This window comes from Acanthopagrus latus, chromosome 18 (genome assembly GCF_904848185.1).
Source record: "Acanthopagrus latus isolate v.2019 chromosome 18, fAcaLat1.1, whole genome shotgun sequence".
NCBI classification, from domain to species: Eukaryota; Metazoa; Chordata; class Actinopteri; order Spariformes; family Sparidae; genus Acanthopagrus; species Acanthopagrus latus.
The window spans coordinates 14,552,911-14,571,901 of record NC_051056.1 but is presented as its reverse complement, the minus strand read 5'-3'; the positions used below and the strand labels follow the sequence as shown (position 1 = coordinate 14,571,901).

At 42.1% G+C, this 18,991-nt stretch overlaps 1 protein-coding gene across 1 annotated transcript in view; it reads left to right on the top strand.

Annotated features, from left to right (window-relative positions):
- Positions 1-1,255: 1,255 nt before the first annotated feature.
- The window catches only part of tenm2 (teneurin transmembrane protein 2), a 253,418-nt gene continuing 235,682 nt past the window's right edge, over positions 1,256-18,991 (top strand). Inside the window, exons 1-3 of the mRNA XM_037077578.1 lie at positions 1,256-1,446; positions 2,463-2,558; positions 3,039-3,108. The gene's annotated coding sequence lies outside the window, so the exon portion shown is untranslated. The remainder of the gene's footprint in view (positions 1,447-2,462; positions 2,559-3,038; positions 3,109-18,991) is intronic.

Below are 18,991 nucleotides of genomic sequence, written 5' to 3'. Positions count from 1 at the left end.
AGGGAAAAAAGAAAAGAAAAACAACACCAACATTGAACGCTTTTTCCATTTCATCCAAACAACACAAAGAACAAATCCGCCTTTCTTCATCCAGATTGAAATAATACCAGTGCTACCAACATTACAGGCTTGAAAATCAACTTTAGAGGGGACAACTACATGGAATTTTCTCGAGAGCAATTCTGAGGGGGGAACCTAAGAAAGTAACAGCCTGTTACACAGCCAGCTGTGGAAGTATTTTGCTAATTTTGCTCCTGTAAACACTAGTCATTAGCAAACATCAGCTAACCAGTAGTCAACATGAAGGGTGGTCTTCAATTCACTGTTGATGACTATAAACCTGTTAATGTATTCAGCGGGAGAAGTAAAACTAATGTACAACAACAACAAAGACAGAATCACACGTATTACTTGATTAATAGCACTGAAACTGCCTAGTTATATATTAGGGGGGAAATCACGTTTTCTCCCTAGGATTGGGAGGTCCTGTCCCTGCTGTCCCCCCCTGGGATTTTTTACCACCAGAGAGAGGAGAGGCGGATCGCCACCTGCAGTGTTGTGTTGTGTGTGTGGTTATGTGGTTGTGTGTGTGTGTGTGTGTGTGTGTGTGTGTGTGTGTGTGTGTGTCGGGGGTTGTGGAGGTTGATGGAGGTATTAAAGACATTTAGGGGGCTGCTTAAGTAAATGGGAAAGGGTAAAAGAGGTGAAGGAGTGATGAGATAGGACTGCACAGGTTGAATTGGTTTTCCTTCGTTGTAGTCGAACCAGATCCACCACTGTTTGATATTCTGCAGCTGGAGAGAGCTGCTCATTTAAAATGGTGGGAATGTGTGGTTGGACATCAATAATGGTGGTTGTATCATCCATTCAAATGACCCTAAATCCACCCTAAAACACTTTTACAAGGTTAAAAATGCTGTTGGCAGTCTGAGGTCTACTGTGCATTATAAATTATCTAACTTTGTAAGTGTATCCAAGAGTGTATTTTCTTTTCAATATTATTTTACTCAGACATGTTTATTTTCACATGCAGTAAACTGCTCAGGACATGGCCCAGCACACGAGTGCACACATGTAAACACAATGTACAGCACACAGCAGGTTCTCTGGCAAGCTACAGTTGGGTTTCTACAGATACGCGGCCCTTGAATAAATCGCGTTCTTGCTCATATGTAGTTATCATTCAAATTTTGATTATTTTCAACTATAAGTGTATTGCCATATTAGAATGCAATTGATGTACAATGAACAAATGTGATAATATAATAACCCGCAGGACTATTAATCTAAATCAATATCCAAATTAACTTTATAAGGATAGATTCTTTGTAATCCTAATTTCAGTTGCACTTAATGTACTGCTGAGCTTTTCAGAAAAATACTGTAAATACAGGTGCTGAGAAACTCCTGAGTACCGCCCTGATGCTGACATGTTTCTCCCATGAGGTATGTAGCAACTAATAATGCAATGATGTCTAATAATGTAATAACGGCTCATAATGTAATAATTTAAATGTAATCACATTTCATAATATAATAATTAGCTCATAACATAATAAAATCACGGACGCATAATGTAATAAGGGCTTTGTGCATAATGTAATAATGTAATAACTGATTACAGTTAGAGCCTTATTGATACATCTCATAATGTAATAATAGCTCATATAGTGAGAAAAGTGTTGCATTATCATCACTTTACCTCTCAAATAAAGCTGCAAGTAAAGCAAAAGGCATGGGCCTTAGTAAACTAAATTATTTAAATCAAGTATTTTTTAATGGTAACTGCATTCTCACATTTTATTGATGTATACAGTTGAGCCACTAGGTGGCACCCATGAGAGTTAGTTTGGGCCTTTAATGCTGTGCTCACTTCTACTGCGACAATTGTAGGCAAGCAGCACTATTTGTGACCTTTAAAGTTCAGTTAATATCTTTGTTAAACCAAGCCGCCATCCTCCCCATCTGTTTAAATATTCTGTGTATTACGATATTTGTTAGGATAATGTTGTATGTTTTAGCTAGCGGCTATTTTTTGTGTTTTAGCTAACAGCTACTTCTTGTGTTTTAAGATGTTTGTTAGAATAATGTTGTATGTCTTAGCTGCAATGCAATTCACCTGTAATTTGCCTATATATTATCATCCATCATCTATATCATTTATATTCTTTGAGTGTCAACACAAAATGTTCTCAGCCATTTTTGTAGTATAAAGAGCCAAAAGTCTGGGATCGTGGTGACTGGTCGATGGTGGGTATACACCTTATCACCAAGCAAGATTTCTCTGCTCTACCTTTTCGGTGTGCCATATTCCATCAACCAGCCATACCATAAAACAAAATTCACTGAATCAATAGACACTGAGGTGGGGTATGCAACTATTTTTTTTTTTATATATTCAGCATCGCTAGATTAATGTAAATATTTATGTTTAACACATATTTTATGTACATACATTTTAGGATGTTGTGCAACCCTACAAATGATTTGATAACAAAGAGTCTTCTCAGATGTACCTCTACGTGTTGCTGGTTGATGGCAGATGGCAGACTGAAAAGGTAAAGCAGAGAAAACTTGCTTGATGATAACGTTTATAACATTTTCTGTGTTACTTTTATTACATTTAAATTATTACATTATGATCCGTTGTTACATTATTGGCCGTTTTTAAAGGCTGTTTGTCAAGCTTGGCGCTTACTTACACTTGCAGCTAATAAGTCTGATATCTGTGTCAAACATGTGCTAGCAGCCTGACGATTGTACAGTATAAAGGCACCACATACAGTTTTTAGTAAAACATCACAGGTGCGATAATTGTAATAATTAATGTGCAGCTGTCTTCCTCCTGTTGCCACTGTTTCTTAAAGTGAGCTACTAGAATTGGCTAAGCTAGCCATCTAGTCCTCTGTGTTGCTGACCTGAACACAGTGGCTCTGGTACTCACAGCTCATGAAATAACGGATAAGTTTAAACTGAAATACTCATTACTTTTCATTCGATACCAAGTCACTTTTTTTCTCTTACTCTTGTGACCAAAGTCAAGACCACAAAGTTCTTCAAAGATCAAGTAGTTACCACAGGAACACAGGAGCATCTGACAAGCTAAATGTAAGTGTTAGCTGAACTACATGCTTGAAAATTAGCTCGTGTGACAGCTGTTTCTTGAAATAGGCATGCTAAGAATATCTTTTTTAAAATCTTAATCTGTCATCTATCTGGCATAGTTTCCTTTCATTGTTGTTTGGTTGTGGCAGTACTATACAGTATATAGGTAGAACAAAGTAATGCCAAAATATTAGCCTAATTACCTTAGCATTAGGCAGATAGCTAATGTGCTAAATGCAGAATGCTTTCTAGTTCCCACTGAAGTCCCACTTTGTGATTTCAGTTTTAAAACAATTAAGGAAGTGGAGTTAATCTACAGAGAGCCGATTTAAGAGCCCACAGAAGGCAGGTGGAGCCATGTGCATGCTGGTCCTGCTGCATTAAGGGTTGCAAGAGGACGGAAAACTCTTCTACTGCCCTCCTAGGGCCTACAAATATTGATGGAAATTGAAAACAGAGACAGTATGGCCTCCATTTGCTGTGAGCGTACTGAATAATTGAAACGAATAGGAACTTGACTAACTTGAAAAATCAGTCGGACAAAGTGAACATTGCTTAAATAAATAGCCAACAGTCAGGACTGATGCTGCCCAAGATCAACAATAAAAGAAATGGAGCGGTGCCATATTCAGCCTAAGGTCGACGTGAGGTTTTTGCACGTGCCCATGAGCCTCGCCGTGTTTTATGGCTGTGTGTTTGTGTGCACTGCGTGTGTTAAAGTGCACAAAATGCAGCGTTGTCCATATGGATTGATCAGTGGGTGGTGGTTGATTAATTTAAGTAGGCTCTGCGGTGCATCAGGTTAGTGGTTGTCAGATTATAGCCCTTAATTGATTGATTCATTTTTATTAGGCATGTAATGAAATTACCTATTGACAAGCCAGGCAGACTGACTGATCAATAAACACTGGTAGTGTATAGGGTTTCAGCAAACCAGCCGTACCTTTGTATGATTTTGTTTTAACATATATCATTAATCTTAAAACATTAATCACAAAACTTTTCAGTGAGTTTATATGTCAGTGCTTTACATTTAATAAGGCACAGTATGAACTATTGATGTGTGGTTTCAGCAATTAAATAATAAAGTAGTGATATGTCTGGAAACTCATGATGAACTATAAATTATGGTAAGAAGATGTCAATAGTTTCTAATATGTCAATCTTCTTATCAAGCTGCATCAGTCTGGTGATTAAAAAGACAAGTGTGGATAAGGGGGTCTGGACATAGAGACACAAACAGCAAATTAGACGGTAATGCCACTGGTACCATTTCATCAAAGCATGACTCACAAAGCATTTGGATTTTCATTAAAATTTTCAGAGCGTATGTTTTTTCTCGAAAAAGGAAAGGTTGTGCTCAAGCTCTGTAATTTCCTATGAAACGTTGCACTAGTATTTCACACTTTTGACAAGGACTCCATTATGATACCTTCAGTTCTTTTGGTTCAATTTTAGATAATGACAAGACATTTCATTTTTACTCAACATTCAATAATAACTCACAAAGCATTAATCATTTCATCACACCGAGAGCACTTAAGGCAATTTATTCCGAGGTATTATAACAAACTATTATCCCAGAAACTCTGATAGAAATCGTGCCAAGAGGGCTTGCGTTCTTTCATACTGCGGCTGTTTCACCGTATTTACAATGTTTCATGACTGGAGGTACAATGCAGCAATTAGAATATTGTTATGAAGTCATACAGTCAGATTGATCTTATAATGAATGTAATTACAAAACATGTTATTTTCAACTTTGTTTTTGCTCTCCTGTAAAAGAAAACAAGTGCCACAGGCCCAAGGGGAGGCATCGGGTTGGGTAAATTAGTCATCATATTTCATCACTACCTAAACAAATCAGACGATGCGTTTGTTTGACCATCTACCCCCTGCGCTGCTTTCCTAATTGGGAACAGCATGTAGCTACTATCTGAAAAGCACATGTTGTATTCTAAGCAGCATGTAAGTTAATACTACGACAGACTCCCCTGTCATTCTCTACTACATTTCAGCACTTGGCCTCCTTCTTTTTGCTTCGGGCATCTGCTAATAGGGACCTTGCCTGAGGTGCTTCACCTAACGCCCGGCATATTGCCTGTCAACACCGGGCTACGATATGCACAACAAAAACCAAACCCTCTCATTAGGGTCTGCTGCTCTTTGGTGGCCTGTCTGATATGAGACATGACGTGCATGTTGTCACACTGAGCGATGAGATGATTGAGTGCTGTGTTCTCCTCTGTAGACCACATAGAGGACATTATCAGCCGCAGCATGCTGGGTCTTCGTCTCTTCCAACAGTCTGACCTAGTTACCAAATCGCTCTCGCACACAACAAGCACACACACACACACACACACGCTCTTGCACAGCTCTCTAGTGGGTATTGCAGGGGATAAGTAAAGTGTCATTCCCTCAGCAGAGTCGCGCGGTTCAGTGTAAGACCGGATAGCGGCAGTTCAAGGAGACTAAAGGAAAGGAGGAAACATTGGCTCTGAGGACCCTATTCAGTGTGTTTCCCTCTGTGTGTGTGAGCGTGTGCGCTGTGCGACGCACACGGTGGCTGGCTCTCCTCTTCTCTCAATGGCAGAGCTGCACTCTAGCAAACATAGCTCACTGTTCCTCCCAGTTCAGCCTTCACTAAATCAGCTGGCGTGTACACTCACTCCCCCCCTCATCGCTCTCTCTCTCTCTCTCTCTCTCTATTCTACCTTTCTTTCTTCTCTTATTTTCCAATTAAAGTGCTCATTTTTATATTGGATGTTGTATAGGCAGTCTTTCTTTTCTTCCAATTCATCGAGTAAAATTAAGGCCGTGTTCTAAATTGCAAGCTTTATTTATTTTAGTGACTAATGCTGCTGCCCTCGTGAAGCACATATTGTTGCATGCTGTATGCCCACAGCTGGGACATACTACTTCATCATAACACTCATCATCACACGCCTTGAACTTTGGCCCTTTGAAAATTAAACCCGCCAAGTTCACTGGTAGACGAGTGAAAACACCAACCAAGCTTTTTTTACATTTTTTTTACCAGCCAAACTGATGAATTGCTTTTTTGTGTGACAAATTCCCCCAATTCAGTACAGTTCATTGAGATAATAAGGTTTAACACCGAGTGCAAACTCAAACAGAGCAGTGAAATGTGAAGCGAGTAATTGACTTGAAGCTCCTCATAAGGCTCCACACTTGGAAGAAGTAAAATCACGGATGATTACATTGTAGAATTCCGAGCTGGACCCCAACAACCAATGAGAGAGGCATCCTGCAACAGCTGACAGTGCTGCCAAGCAACCTAACACTAGCTAGCATGCTACTGTCGAAAGAAACTTAAAATCTCATCATTCATCCAGACTTGTTTAACTTTTGTCTTTTCCTCACTGCAGTGCGTTACTACAGCAAGTTGTTGCACCATGCAAGTCTCTCTCGTTTTGTTTATGTCTGCTTCCCCATGAGATCATGTGAGAGGGGTTCATGTGTCAGGCCAGCTTCTGTCTGCAAAGCTATGAAGCCAGAGCGCTGAAGCCACGCCCCCCTCTGCTGCTGGACAGAGCAGCGTTCACTGTTTATTCAAAATGCATGAATATCGATTGTGTCTCTTGTCCAGATTTGCACTCCCTTGGGCCCTCAGCAACAAACCTGGCAAGTGTGAAGTAGATCAGATGAACGGTTCTCAGACAGAATAACAGACAGACAGACAGAGAATCCTTGCTTTATAGTTAGATGGTGGGATGAGTATTTGAGAGCAGACTAAATGCAAATCATGAAAAATTTAAAAGAAAAAAAGACTGAAACTAGTCAAGCCGATGTAATTGTTGTGTGTTTACTCGTGCTGTTTACCTGTCTGTGCTCACGGTCCACCCCTTCCTATAAAAAATGAAATACATTTTTCCAAGAAGATTTTGGCCCAGAGAAGATAAGTGCACCGTATCCACCACTGACAGGGGGGAAAGGGAGTGTATATTTATCACATAGCACTTTGAATATGTTTGTGTTATGCACCCTAGGCAACTGAAATAGCGAAACGTTTTTGTACAGTGTGTGGGTGGCGGTGGAAGTGCACACATTTCTCAAAGATGGTCTAAAGGATATATTGTTAGAGCAATCTGCCCACATGCTGTCAGACATGACTCTGAAGTGTATAATGGGAATAAATGGCCGGTTTATGGGTTTGTCTGTATGCATGCAGAGGGTCTGTGCCCTGGAGGCGCGGCCAGGTCTCAAACTTACATTGAGCGTAAGAGCCGGAAAGAAGGGGATGGACGCTAACGGCACGTTTGTAGCTTCAGGTGTGGAAACGTGGATCCAGCTGTATTTAATTTGCACTGTTTCTCATTTATCTCACATACGCCTTAAACCTGCATAATCTTGCGCCCGGGTTTTGTTTTATTCATCCAGACCATATTGTCTTTTTCTGAGGGCAGAGTTTGTATTGTGTGAGTGTTAAGTACGGGGCCCCGTGCCACGGATGGAGCAGGCTCTGGAGGTGTTCGGCTGAAGTGAGCGGCTGAGGCAGAGGCCTGCAGCAGGGGCACTAAGCCATCATCTTTGGCCAGGGCTTGTGTCAGGGCTGTGGCAGTGATTGCCATGCCACACAGCCAGGGGACATGGTGTAGCAGTGGCTCTTGCTCCTGTCTCCTCCCCTGTCCTCCGTGTTGTGAGACACACTACTGCCCCGGAGCTGGGAGCCATGGCACGGAGCCTGGCTGGCCTACCTGTGTCTGCCCTTATCCCATCAGCCAGCTGTGGCAGCTCTGTCTGTGAAGAGACAAAAGTGTGTGTGTGTGTGTGTGTGTGTGTGTGTGTGTGTGTGTGTGTGTGTGTGTGTGTGTGTTTGTGTCTTGAGCAACCTCAGTGACTTTGGCAAAGCATTTAGCTGCATCAGTGCTTGCACTTTATTTTTTTGGGAAAATCCAGCTGGAACTCATTTATTTTAAGATTTGTCGAGGGTCCAACCTATTGCACAGAGTGTACTCTTCAAGCAAACCATAATATTACAAATGACAGAGTCTGAAGAATCCATGACAACTGTTCAAACTGCCATTTTGCTATTCAGAAGCAATTTCTTCAAGTGTGAGACAGGCAGGCCAGCCCATTTCACAAAAGACATGTTATCCATCAGCCAATTGATTTGCAAGAGACTTGGAAGCGATAGCACTCCCCTTCTCACTACAGCTGCATGATACCGACTGTGTGTCAGCTCGGATTTGCCAATATTTTCGGCCATGCTGTCTTATCAATATCTTCATTTCCAAAGGGAAGCAATTAAAATCCAATCGTCCTATTCTTTTTGTTGTCCACTGCCTTGCAGTGCTGTAACTCCGCTCACGTACACTCACCAAAGAAATGTTTGCTGTGCACATACAGTACAGTAATACTTTTCTGCTGCATAGCCCTGCTTTGTATTCATATGGTCACACGTATTTACACTTGAGTATTGCCTTGTGTTAGTCTGTGTGTCAATACTGTGTAACTTCCCCAGCCTGTTTGTGGCTCTCACCATTTCTTCGAGCTGAAGATATGCATCTCTTGTTGTACAAAAAAAAATAAATAAATAAATCGCAAATGTATAGTCAAAACCAGTCAAGCCAATATACTGGATATGTTTGTGTTTGCTATTGCTCTTTACTTGTCTATTCTTCTTTCTTCCTGCAACCCACTTCTATAAAAAAAGGCAATATTTTTTCCTGAGAAATTGTTGGCTTTCAGAGGATAAGTGCACCGTATTCAGCACTGACAGTGTGTATTTATTACATAGTGCTTTAAGGGTGCAATATGAAAGAATTCTATTTCAAGACATCAAAAAATTAAATACAATTATCAACAGAGTGTGAATAAATAATAGTTTTGACATTATGTCAAAGACATCTGTATTTTATGCTGAAGAGATATCTGCTGAAGTTAGCATGATAACCAGCTAGCACTGGGCCTGAAAACCTCTCTCTCCCAGCAGTCCAAAGCTCCCATGCTACTGGTGTAAAAACCAGCAAACCCCTGGTAGTCTGACTGGCTGCGCAGCTAACTGAGCTGATAAGCTAACAGTCATAGATGTATTAGTGTCTCCTTAAGTATGAATTTATGGAGACTAATCATACATATTGCATCTTTATTCATGTTTGTGTAATCTACTATAGGTAACGGAAATAACAAGACATTTTAGTACGGGGTAATATTTCCTGACTTCTTCAGGCTGTGTGTGGCTCTCAGCCCCAACACCATTTGTTCTGGAATATGTTAATCTCATTTAAAACTAGAATGGCACTCAGTAGAGTGCATACCTCTGCCAATGCCCAACTGTCCCATTTAATTCAATCAAGCCTAATCCAATATCAGACTCCACAGGCCTGTATCAGTCAAAATTTTAAACCACCCGTAACTGCTTAGCCATAATTTAAGATCTGTAACAGCCAACCACTAGGACAGCAAAACAATGCAGATGGAATCATAATCTCCATTGTGCCGCGGAAGAATAATAGATTTTTACAGGATCTGCATTAAACTGTTTCTCACATTCTCATGTTCTTTTTTTTCCATAAAGACTCATGCATTATTTCCTGAGAGATTAATGAAAATGTAGACAAATGCCCCATCTCACAATGTTAAGGGAAGTGAGAAAAAACTCCTGGATCTGTACCTTTGTCCAGATCTGCACAAAAGTTAATGGGGTCTATTCATGGGTCGAGACACACATTCCATACAGGTTTCAATCCGAACAAACCAACCAACTAACAAACTTACTTACAGACATGGGTAAAGGCACAACTTTCTTGCTGGAGGTAAAAAAAAAAAAAAAAAAAAGACAACTCATGAAGCATCGTTTCCTTTTTTCTAAAGGTTTTTCTAAAACAGCTGGACAATTCTGGACGCAAATTTGACTCTAACTGGAGAAAATAGCATATTAGTTTGGGACTATTTTCAGTTGTGAATTTGGTGCCCTAATGAGTATTTACGGCAGCAGGTCTGTATGTGTGGGATGGACTCTAAAAATAACATACAGTGTGCACAGTCACACTAATGAAGGAATATGTAACCCAGTGCATCAGCATGGCTTGTTTTAAATAGGTTTTGGACAACAATGGGGGGTTTATGCCACAGAGCAATAAGCTATAGAGCATCATTCATTAGACGGTTAGCAGGATCAACTAAAGGTGAACTGTGAATTGTATTCAGAAGAGAAAAGAGCTTCATTGACGAATTTGTTCTGCCTATAAAAAATAAATAAATGCAATCTCTTTGTTTTCACAACTGAGCAGACTGAATAAACACACCTTGCTTGCTTGTGTGTGCTCAAGGAGCTTAAAGGACAACACAGTTTCATACTGTTTTACTCTGTTTATGTTTTGTGGACCCTGCCACCTCTGTAGCTTCAAACAGTGATGCGGGAACATTATTTTCCTCTGAGAACAGCTTGTTTGTGCAGTTATGGAAAGATAAACATTTCTGAGTTTGTGTTATTACCTCGTTAATATTGTAAATATCCCAATTATGAGTTTGACTTTCTTCTTCAAACTACATAGTGCCCCTTTCACTATTTTATTGTGCATTTCACTGTAGGAAAATACAAAACGTCACCAGAATTAAACTCCCAAGGGTCTATTTAGCGTGTTTTTATAGTGATGCGAAATTTCCTGGTGGATTACTATTTGAATGTGTTCCCTTTAATAAGGCATTGTGTGAGAATCTTCCCTGCCTATACAATCTTTTGTAGACATTCTAAAGGGGAAATGCTATAAAATAACAAAAAAACAAGATTTCTTTAAAATGGCATGAATTAAATAGATTTGTGAAGCAATGACTTCATTATCCCGGAAAGAAAATTAAAACCTGTCTCCTGACACAAGCATTGATATGTAGTGGTAACAGCCAAAGGTGTAAATTCAATCACATTGCAATATGCTTTATGAGCTTCTCCCTGATTATGTATCCCCCTCCTTACCAGTGCAGGGAGCAGAGGGAGGTCTCCTTAATATGAGAGTTTAAGGCTTTAATTTAACTAAAGTGGTCAGATTTATGCATTTTGAATAATGAACATCAGTTTGCATTACGTCTGCTCAGAATTGCACACACTCCTGCGCACACATTTGAGATTACACACTGAGGGAGAAATGCACATTCAAGCTACTGCACACACAGCAGCACACCTATACACATAAGCATGAGAGGGAGATGTTAATGGACAGCTAATGCTAATTTAAAAAGTGCTTTGTCATCCTTTGATAAAATGTGCTCTTGGAGAAGCACACAAATGAGCGTAGTTCATATATATAGGAGGAAATGAGAAAGTCGAGTTGTTTGATATTAGATAATCAAAAGGGAAAGAAAATGAAATTTTACAACAGACTGTAAAAAAAAAAATCTTAAACACAACAATACAAAAAGGCAGCTGATTTTCCAAAGATGATATCCGTCTGCTTCTGAGGGAAGAAAACATTGAAGTGCCAATGAAGTCCTAATCAGTGTTTTTTGTTGTTTCAGATATGTCTGCATTGTTTCTCACCTTTATGCCAGTGTCAGGCCCCACAGTGGCAAACAAGCTATTGTATTGTAGGTTTTAGGTTATTATAGATATTCTTAATGGTGGTAACTTCCTGGAAAGTGATAAAAATGAAATGAAATGATGAAAATATTTAGATGACTCATCCTGCACTCATGCACATCTTTCATTCAGTATTTTCAGTATATATTTATTTTCTTAATGCAGCTGCCATGGATGTATAAAAGAGGAACACTGCTAGAGTGATGTGTTGGGGACCTCCTGGACCTCTGCACAAAAAACACTTGAAGACATTTCACCTTTCAGCCAAGAGGCTTCTTCAGTTCTAACTAACTGGAGGGGAGTTGCAGGCTTCTAAACTTGGTGTGGGAGTGTCCTCACAGAGTTACACAGTCGTTAAGCACACGTGTGGGCCATTGACCTAACTTTCATGTGGGTTGCTAGGGCTAGGTGAGCCCAGGTGGTTGTTATGTTGTCTGGGGGAGGGAACTACTGCATTGTAGGTGAGTGATAAGTAACTTCATCGCTTAATAACTTTCTCCAATGCTGTGGCTAAAGCTGTGTCATATTGTGTTTAATTTCTGCTGTCCTCGGGCTGCTCTGCCTTGAGCAACTCTGGACAGACAGCTTTACCTTTCAAAGGTAACTGCTAACAAACGTGCTGCTAACCAGCAGCTTCCCAGAACTGGGGCTCTGAGAATGTTGACGGAGGTTTGTGACAGTCTTAAGGTGAAGTTCCCTTACAGACATGTATGAGTAGCTTTGTTGATAAAGCATGTGCTAAGTTCTGCTAAATGCTGCCGTTAGCCATTAGCTAGCCTGGTAAGACAGGACTGGTGGAGAATTAGCATCAGTGTAGGGGAAGAAATGGGGCATAACATACATTCCAAGCTATCGGCTACTGCAAATGCCAATCAGTGTCTGTGACAGGTCCCTCCATAGCTGCTTCTTTTTACAGGAAACACATAACTGTGGTGAAGCAAATGGCACTCCATTAGCCTTTTATTGTAAATGCAATCATGTCCATTTTTTAGTTTCAATGGTGTTGCTTATGAAATATATAAATACAGTATTTAGAAGCTATGTGAAGACTTTGTTTGTCAACACATTGCAGTCAATCTATAATTTCAGAAAGTGACAGTACAAAATCTGCAGTACAAGAACAATGAAGAGTTGCCACAGGCAAAGAGTTGACCATGCCTGCTTTATTACAGTGACATCAACATCGAACTGCAATGGTTTCTTCCTCTTCGCTTTTCATGTCTCCTCTTTTGTAGACTTGCAAGCGCAATTGTTTCCATTACTGACACAGAAATGCATCTTTTACCAAACACTTCCTATTGCCTCCAAGCTGGACAATCTGGCCAAGACATTCTCCCTGTCTGCATGGAGACAGATCAACCAGCCCCATACTGTTCTATCGTGCCACTTACATGCCCTTTATTTCCAGTGTCCTGAATACATTCATGACCCCGACCACTCGCCCCATGGAGGATAAGTGGGTACCCACTTATCCACGTTACCCGGAGTCACCCCTCAGTCCCCCTGCCTCAGGCCATATAGCCCCCTCCTTTGTCCCAGATCCCTCTCAGCAGGATGCAGCATTCTTCCTAACAACCATGGGGTCCATTTGGGCTTGCTCCAGTTACCACCGAAAATCTCTGACGCAAACACTCCTTGGACACCGAGAGACACAAATATACTTGAAAGTTGTCGGGGCTTATTTCCTGCCATCCTCCACTTTACCATACAAGCATGCACGCAGGTAGAAAAAGACATACACTTTGCTCTGGCCGACCTGCGTGCGACCTGACCAGTGTGTAGCACCATGCCCTTATTGTCCTGTTGACATTTTCAGTAAACTAAAAGGCATGCTAATGCTTTCTGCTCTGTCTACCATTTATTTAATGCTCCAAGGCACAGGGACATTGCATAAGGAAATGCCCCCTGGTGCAATGCGGTACACACAGCCACACAAATGCACACGTAAAAACACATACAAAAACATGCATTAAGACATGCATTTTCTTGCCCATACATACTGATCTAAACACTCTAGGAAATGAAGTGGTAATCATTGAGCATGGGCAAAGCATTTTCAAGCTGCAACGAGGCCCCATGATGTGACCTCAAAGAAAAGCCCCCGGTATGTCCCATTATTTGTGCATGCCTACACACACACACACACACACACACACAAATACTTAGAAGTGAGCACATGGAAGCATGCCCCCCAGGCCCAGCACAGTTCACCCGAACACATGGCTAAATGGAAGAAAAAGAAAACTGCTCAAAGACTTCCTATATTTACATCCCCCTTTTTCTTCACCCTCTTCATTCATCATCTGTTGAGTCGCTCTGTTCATCTCATTTCTATCGATCTGCTATCTGAGGGGAACGTGTCAGGAGCGAAAGTTACACGAGGGCAAATTGCAGTGCGAGCGCACACAGCATTCGGCTGTCTAATTCAAAGCGATAAATGCCGCTTTTGTGCTAGCAACGTCGCAAAAAGGATAAGCGTCTGCGTGCAAGCACACACACACCCACACTCACACCCACGTAGCAGGCTGCTGCTGCTTTCCAAGGTTGTGGTGTCTGCTATCAAGAGAAGAGAACCAGCTTGGTGCTGCTGTCCAAGGTCCTGACCAGCTGATGTAGCACAGGAGCTGTCCACAGTTCTGAAACCTGCTTTAGCTTCGACGTGCTGTGCAGCAGCAAGCAGCCTTAAAATAATACCAGTGGCGACTGAATGTACTCTATGAAAGTGTGCAGCTTTTTAATTGCCGGAATGTTCAAAAAAATTGCAAATTCTCTTATTTCTGCAATGCTTTTTTATTATCTATAACCCACCGCGCACTGTGACTTTTAAGTTCGGCTGCTGTATCAGTTGTCTCAGAGGGTTGTTTTTTTTCCCCCCCCTTTTTTTACCGCCGCACGGAGCAAAGTTATAGTGTACATGTGAAGGGAAAGCAGATGCTATACAGCTGGGTCAGGGACAGAGTTTCCAAGGTGCAGCCTGAGTCATGGCGCTGGTGGCAGACCCGGCGTTTAATGTGATTTCTCCGACTTCTCCGTACTTAGCAATGTGGGACACAGTTCAAACGAAGAGCTCAGACAGAATATATCGGGGGAGCTGTGTATGTGTGCATGCGTGAGTGTGCGTGCGTGTGTGTGCATGAAAAAGAGTGCAGGCTGGCTGATGAAGTTTGTGTGTGTGTGTGTGTGTGTGTGTGTGTGTGTGTGTGTGTGTTTGTGCGCGCAGAGGCGGTGCGTCGGTGCGTGCGCGTGTTTGTGCACACGCTCACACTAAGTTGGGCGTAACGATGGATTCAAAGGGAGCCTTTGAAGTATTTTGATGTTCCCTGGCTGCTCTCTTGCCAGTTTCCTAAATAGGTCAGAGACTCTGCTCCCTGCCTTCTGCACTGTGCTAGCTCTGCTGCAGCCTGCTAGAAAGAGTCAGAGAGGGCGAGCAACGGAAAACAATCTGCTTAACTTTAACTCATTTAAAATGATTTCATGGAGTTTTGGCTTGGTGCTAATGTTTGTTGTGGTGCCGAGCAAGGCGCGCCACCGGGACCTGGAAGTTGTTGCGTGCAACAATTAAAGGAAAGTACAAGATGGTTTGAGGGAAAGGGAGAGAAATAAAGGTTGAGATAGAATGAGCTGGCGATGAGAGTGATGGCACGGATCGTGAAGGAGAATGACGGAGAGGTATGCGAGTGCTGGTGTGGTCCTGCAGGCCATCTGTCCATGGTGCTGTGTGAGTTCTGGCTTGGTGCAGCCGGTTCCATGTAGGCCAGTCATTTGCATCTTCCAGCCTGCTGGTTAATTTGGTATCTGGAGGAAGCCTCTTTCTCAGACACATCAACTCAGTCATGCCCATTTTCTCTGCACGCGTGTGTCTCTCTGTGTGTGGCTCTTAATTTCCGTGTTTTGGAGGAAGTCGTGCTCCAGCCTCCACAGGTGCCAGGGCAAGTCCAGTGCAGAGCCAGGGCTCAGGCTTGTGTGCCAACCCTACATAGCAGCTACCTTATGGGGCAGCAACAAAGATGTCACGGTGGTCTAAACTTAGAATAACAGAGTCATCCGCTTGTCCTCTTTTTCTCTTTCGCGGTTAAAGGATGCATACATGAGCATGCACACATGCAGACGCGCAGGCACCTTCTTCTCACCATTCCCAGGGACCCTGTTAGCACCTCCTCTTCCTCCCTGCAAAGGGAGAAATAAATCAGAGTGAGTGAAGTGCTTGTTTTAGTTGCCAGTGGTGGCATGGCCAAACCTTTTGAGCGGTGGGGTGGGCCGACGGCATGATTTATTGTCGAGTGGCACAAAGCGAACAAATTCTGCCATGGGAACAGGACAGACACCCCGACAGAATGTGATTTGCCTTCTGTTGGGCTGGACTGTGTTAGCAAATAAGGCAGAACCCGTTCCCTCCCCACTCCCACAAACACACACACACACACACACACCCTCTTTCTCGGCAGCAATTCTACTGGGGACAAGCCAGGGGAGATCAGAGTGGGAGGTTGCTGTGTGAGGGAGGGTAGGATTTCTGTGTTACAAAAAAGCCAGCTCTCCGTTTCCCTCTGCTCCACCCTGCTCGTCGGTGGCCCACAGCCCTAAAAAAGAGAGCCCCCAAGTGGAACTTCTCTCTGATCATCCCCCCCCCATCCTTTTCCTTCATTGGTCCCCCCCAGCAGGAGGTCTGGACTCAACCAGAAACCCTCGGCCTCCCTCTGGGCCTCTATGATCCCCTCCATGTCCCCGCCGTGGATAAAAGTCGTCTTACATCCTCACAGATGTTAGGCCAATTTTCCAACACCCAGGGCCCCACGCAGATGCACAGGTTTGTGTCACAGTCAAAGGCGCCACAGCCACACACGCAGATGCATAGCGCATGCAGATAGGCGTACACATGACTAATGTGTGCCACTGCTGCATATCAAAGCCTTTATGCATCCCCACAGACTCCCAACTTATCATTACAAAGACACCCTCACATGCACCCACATGCACTCTGTCTCTCTTTCACAGACACACTTTATGCACTTCTTCTTTTTTTCTTTTTTTTTTAAAGCATGCAATATTCTCTGATACTATCTCTTTTTTTTGTTATGCACCAAAATAACCACGAGATTAAATGGAACAAAGTGAAAACCAGACAGATGCCCCTATCATATTTGAAGTATCGCCACCTGCTGTGTTTTGAAAAATGAGCGGCTATATCTGAAGCATGAGCGTCAGGTCTGCTTCCCTCCTCTGTTTATCTTAGTTGACTTCCCATGGGGGATTGTAATGCCTGTGTCAGTGGACACACTAATAGAGATGTGTGAGGTTAAGACTATTGTATACATCAACGCCAGGGATCTGTGCTCCACTATTATAGGCCTGTCACCTTCCCCCAGGGATTATACAGGTTTTAAATGGAAGAACGGCTTCTTACAATACAATACTGAGGGGTTTTAATCTAGACAAACAACGCCTTCATATGAGGTATTATAGCAGACTGTCATCCGCAGATCTCACTTCTCGTAGAACAGGATGTAGGGGCGCTCGCTAAAGGCCTGCCACAGACCACACAGAGAGGATTAGTCAGAGTGAATCTACCTTGAAAAATGTTAATATGCTAAACCAAATGAAACCGTCTGAGCCTGAAATAAGAATTATGCACCAGCGAGGTTGAGAAGGTTACTTTCAAAATGTCACCGGTATCAGAATAGAGATCTCCTGCCAAAGATTGCACGGGTAAAAGCACATTTGTGTGTCTTTTAAAATGCTGTCCCTGTCCTTACCGTATCCCAGCTACAATTAGATGGTGATGTAGGTCTGTCTGTCAGCCGCTCCAACCCTGTGATCCACACTGAAATAAATTACTGGACGGATCGCCATGAAAGTTGCTCAGCTATCAGCCCAGAGGATGAATGCTTCAGATTGTAGGTCAAAGTTTACTAATGCAGTGCTGATGGATTGGCACACGATTTAGTATAGACGTTCATAGTTCCCAGAGGATGTTCCCAAATGTCTTTGATGGTCCCCTGAGTTTTTCCTCTAGTGCCTAGTTTTATTTTTGCGTGAAATGTCTTCCATGAGATGTATAGCACAAAACAACTAGCATGGCTGTAGACTCATAAGGCCGTGGCACACTCGGTCAATTTTTTCAGTCAGTCTAAAAATGAATACGACCGCAGTGTTCGTCTGTCGTAATATTTTTGGAACAGATTTTGATTTTCTGCATCCTTTCCCAATGTGATGTGTGGTGTGTGGCACTACTCCCTACCAAGACGTACCACCAGTCGCATTCGGTATTAACTGGTTTTTGGGGAAATTAATGAACTTCTTTTTGATGTGTGGTTCCACTATAGCTGGCAGTGTATCAACCAGACCACTGACATCCTGAAATACATCTGGATGTGACTGGGATAATTCTTACTAGCGGGTGAAACTTGCTCTCGTCTTGTTTTCAGGATTGCGTGGACCTTTTACTTTTCTCAGCCAGTAAGGCCCACAATATCATCATCACCACTTGACGATTTCATCTGGCCTCCTATTGTGACTTTTCACAACAAATCTAAAGATGATGACGGCGTCAGACTCAGTGTGCAAGGTTACTGTTTTTTACTGTATGAATTTAAAGGACCTAGGTGAAAATAACAGGCTTTGTGTGCAAAGGCCTTGCGTCTGGCTCCGTCAAAACCCTCCAGCAGTTCTTCTAGGACATCTAATAAAAATAGCGAAAGCAATTTCCTTATAGTTCTCTTACAATTGAATATAGATTTCACCTTGTTTGGAACATATGTTTTTTAAGCAAAGAGATGACAAGAAAAATCCAATAATGGAAGGAAATAGTTGAATATGGCTTCCGTGCTTCAGGTTAGATTTGGTGTCCCACTTCAAGAATCTTGGGTTACAGAAATCCGTCAATGAAAACAAATCTCTAAAACTCAATTTGGATTTATTTATTTATTTTCAGCTGCTTAAAAACATCATCACTGGTGTCCTAGAACTTAGACATAGCTTTCTTCATTGGTGGAGAAATAAATTCATTGACAATGAACAAATGACCTATACTTTCAACAGGAAAACTGTGTTTGAATCTTTTACAGTTTGTATTGATCAGACCGTAACCTCTGCGATACAACAAAAAGGTTCCTTGGATTTAAAAGTTGTTCATTTTGTAGCCCAGAGCCATTTCCGACAACTTGAGTAGCTGAACAGAGTTGAAGTAGTTTCCCTTAGCCCTGAGGAAAGGTGATTGTATTTGTTTGCCTGTGTCTTTGTGTATGTGTGCGTGTGTTTGTATGTGTGTGCGCGCGCGCATGTGTGTCCGTGTGCCTGTGCAAGTTTGCGTGGCAGATGCAGGCTTTTTTGTCAGTTTTCTGAAAT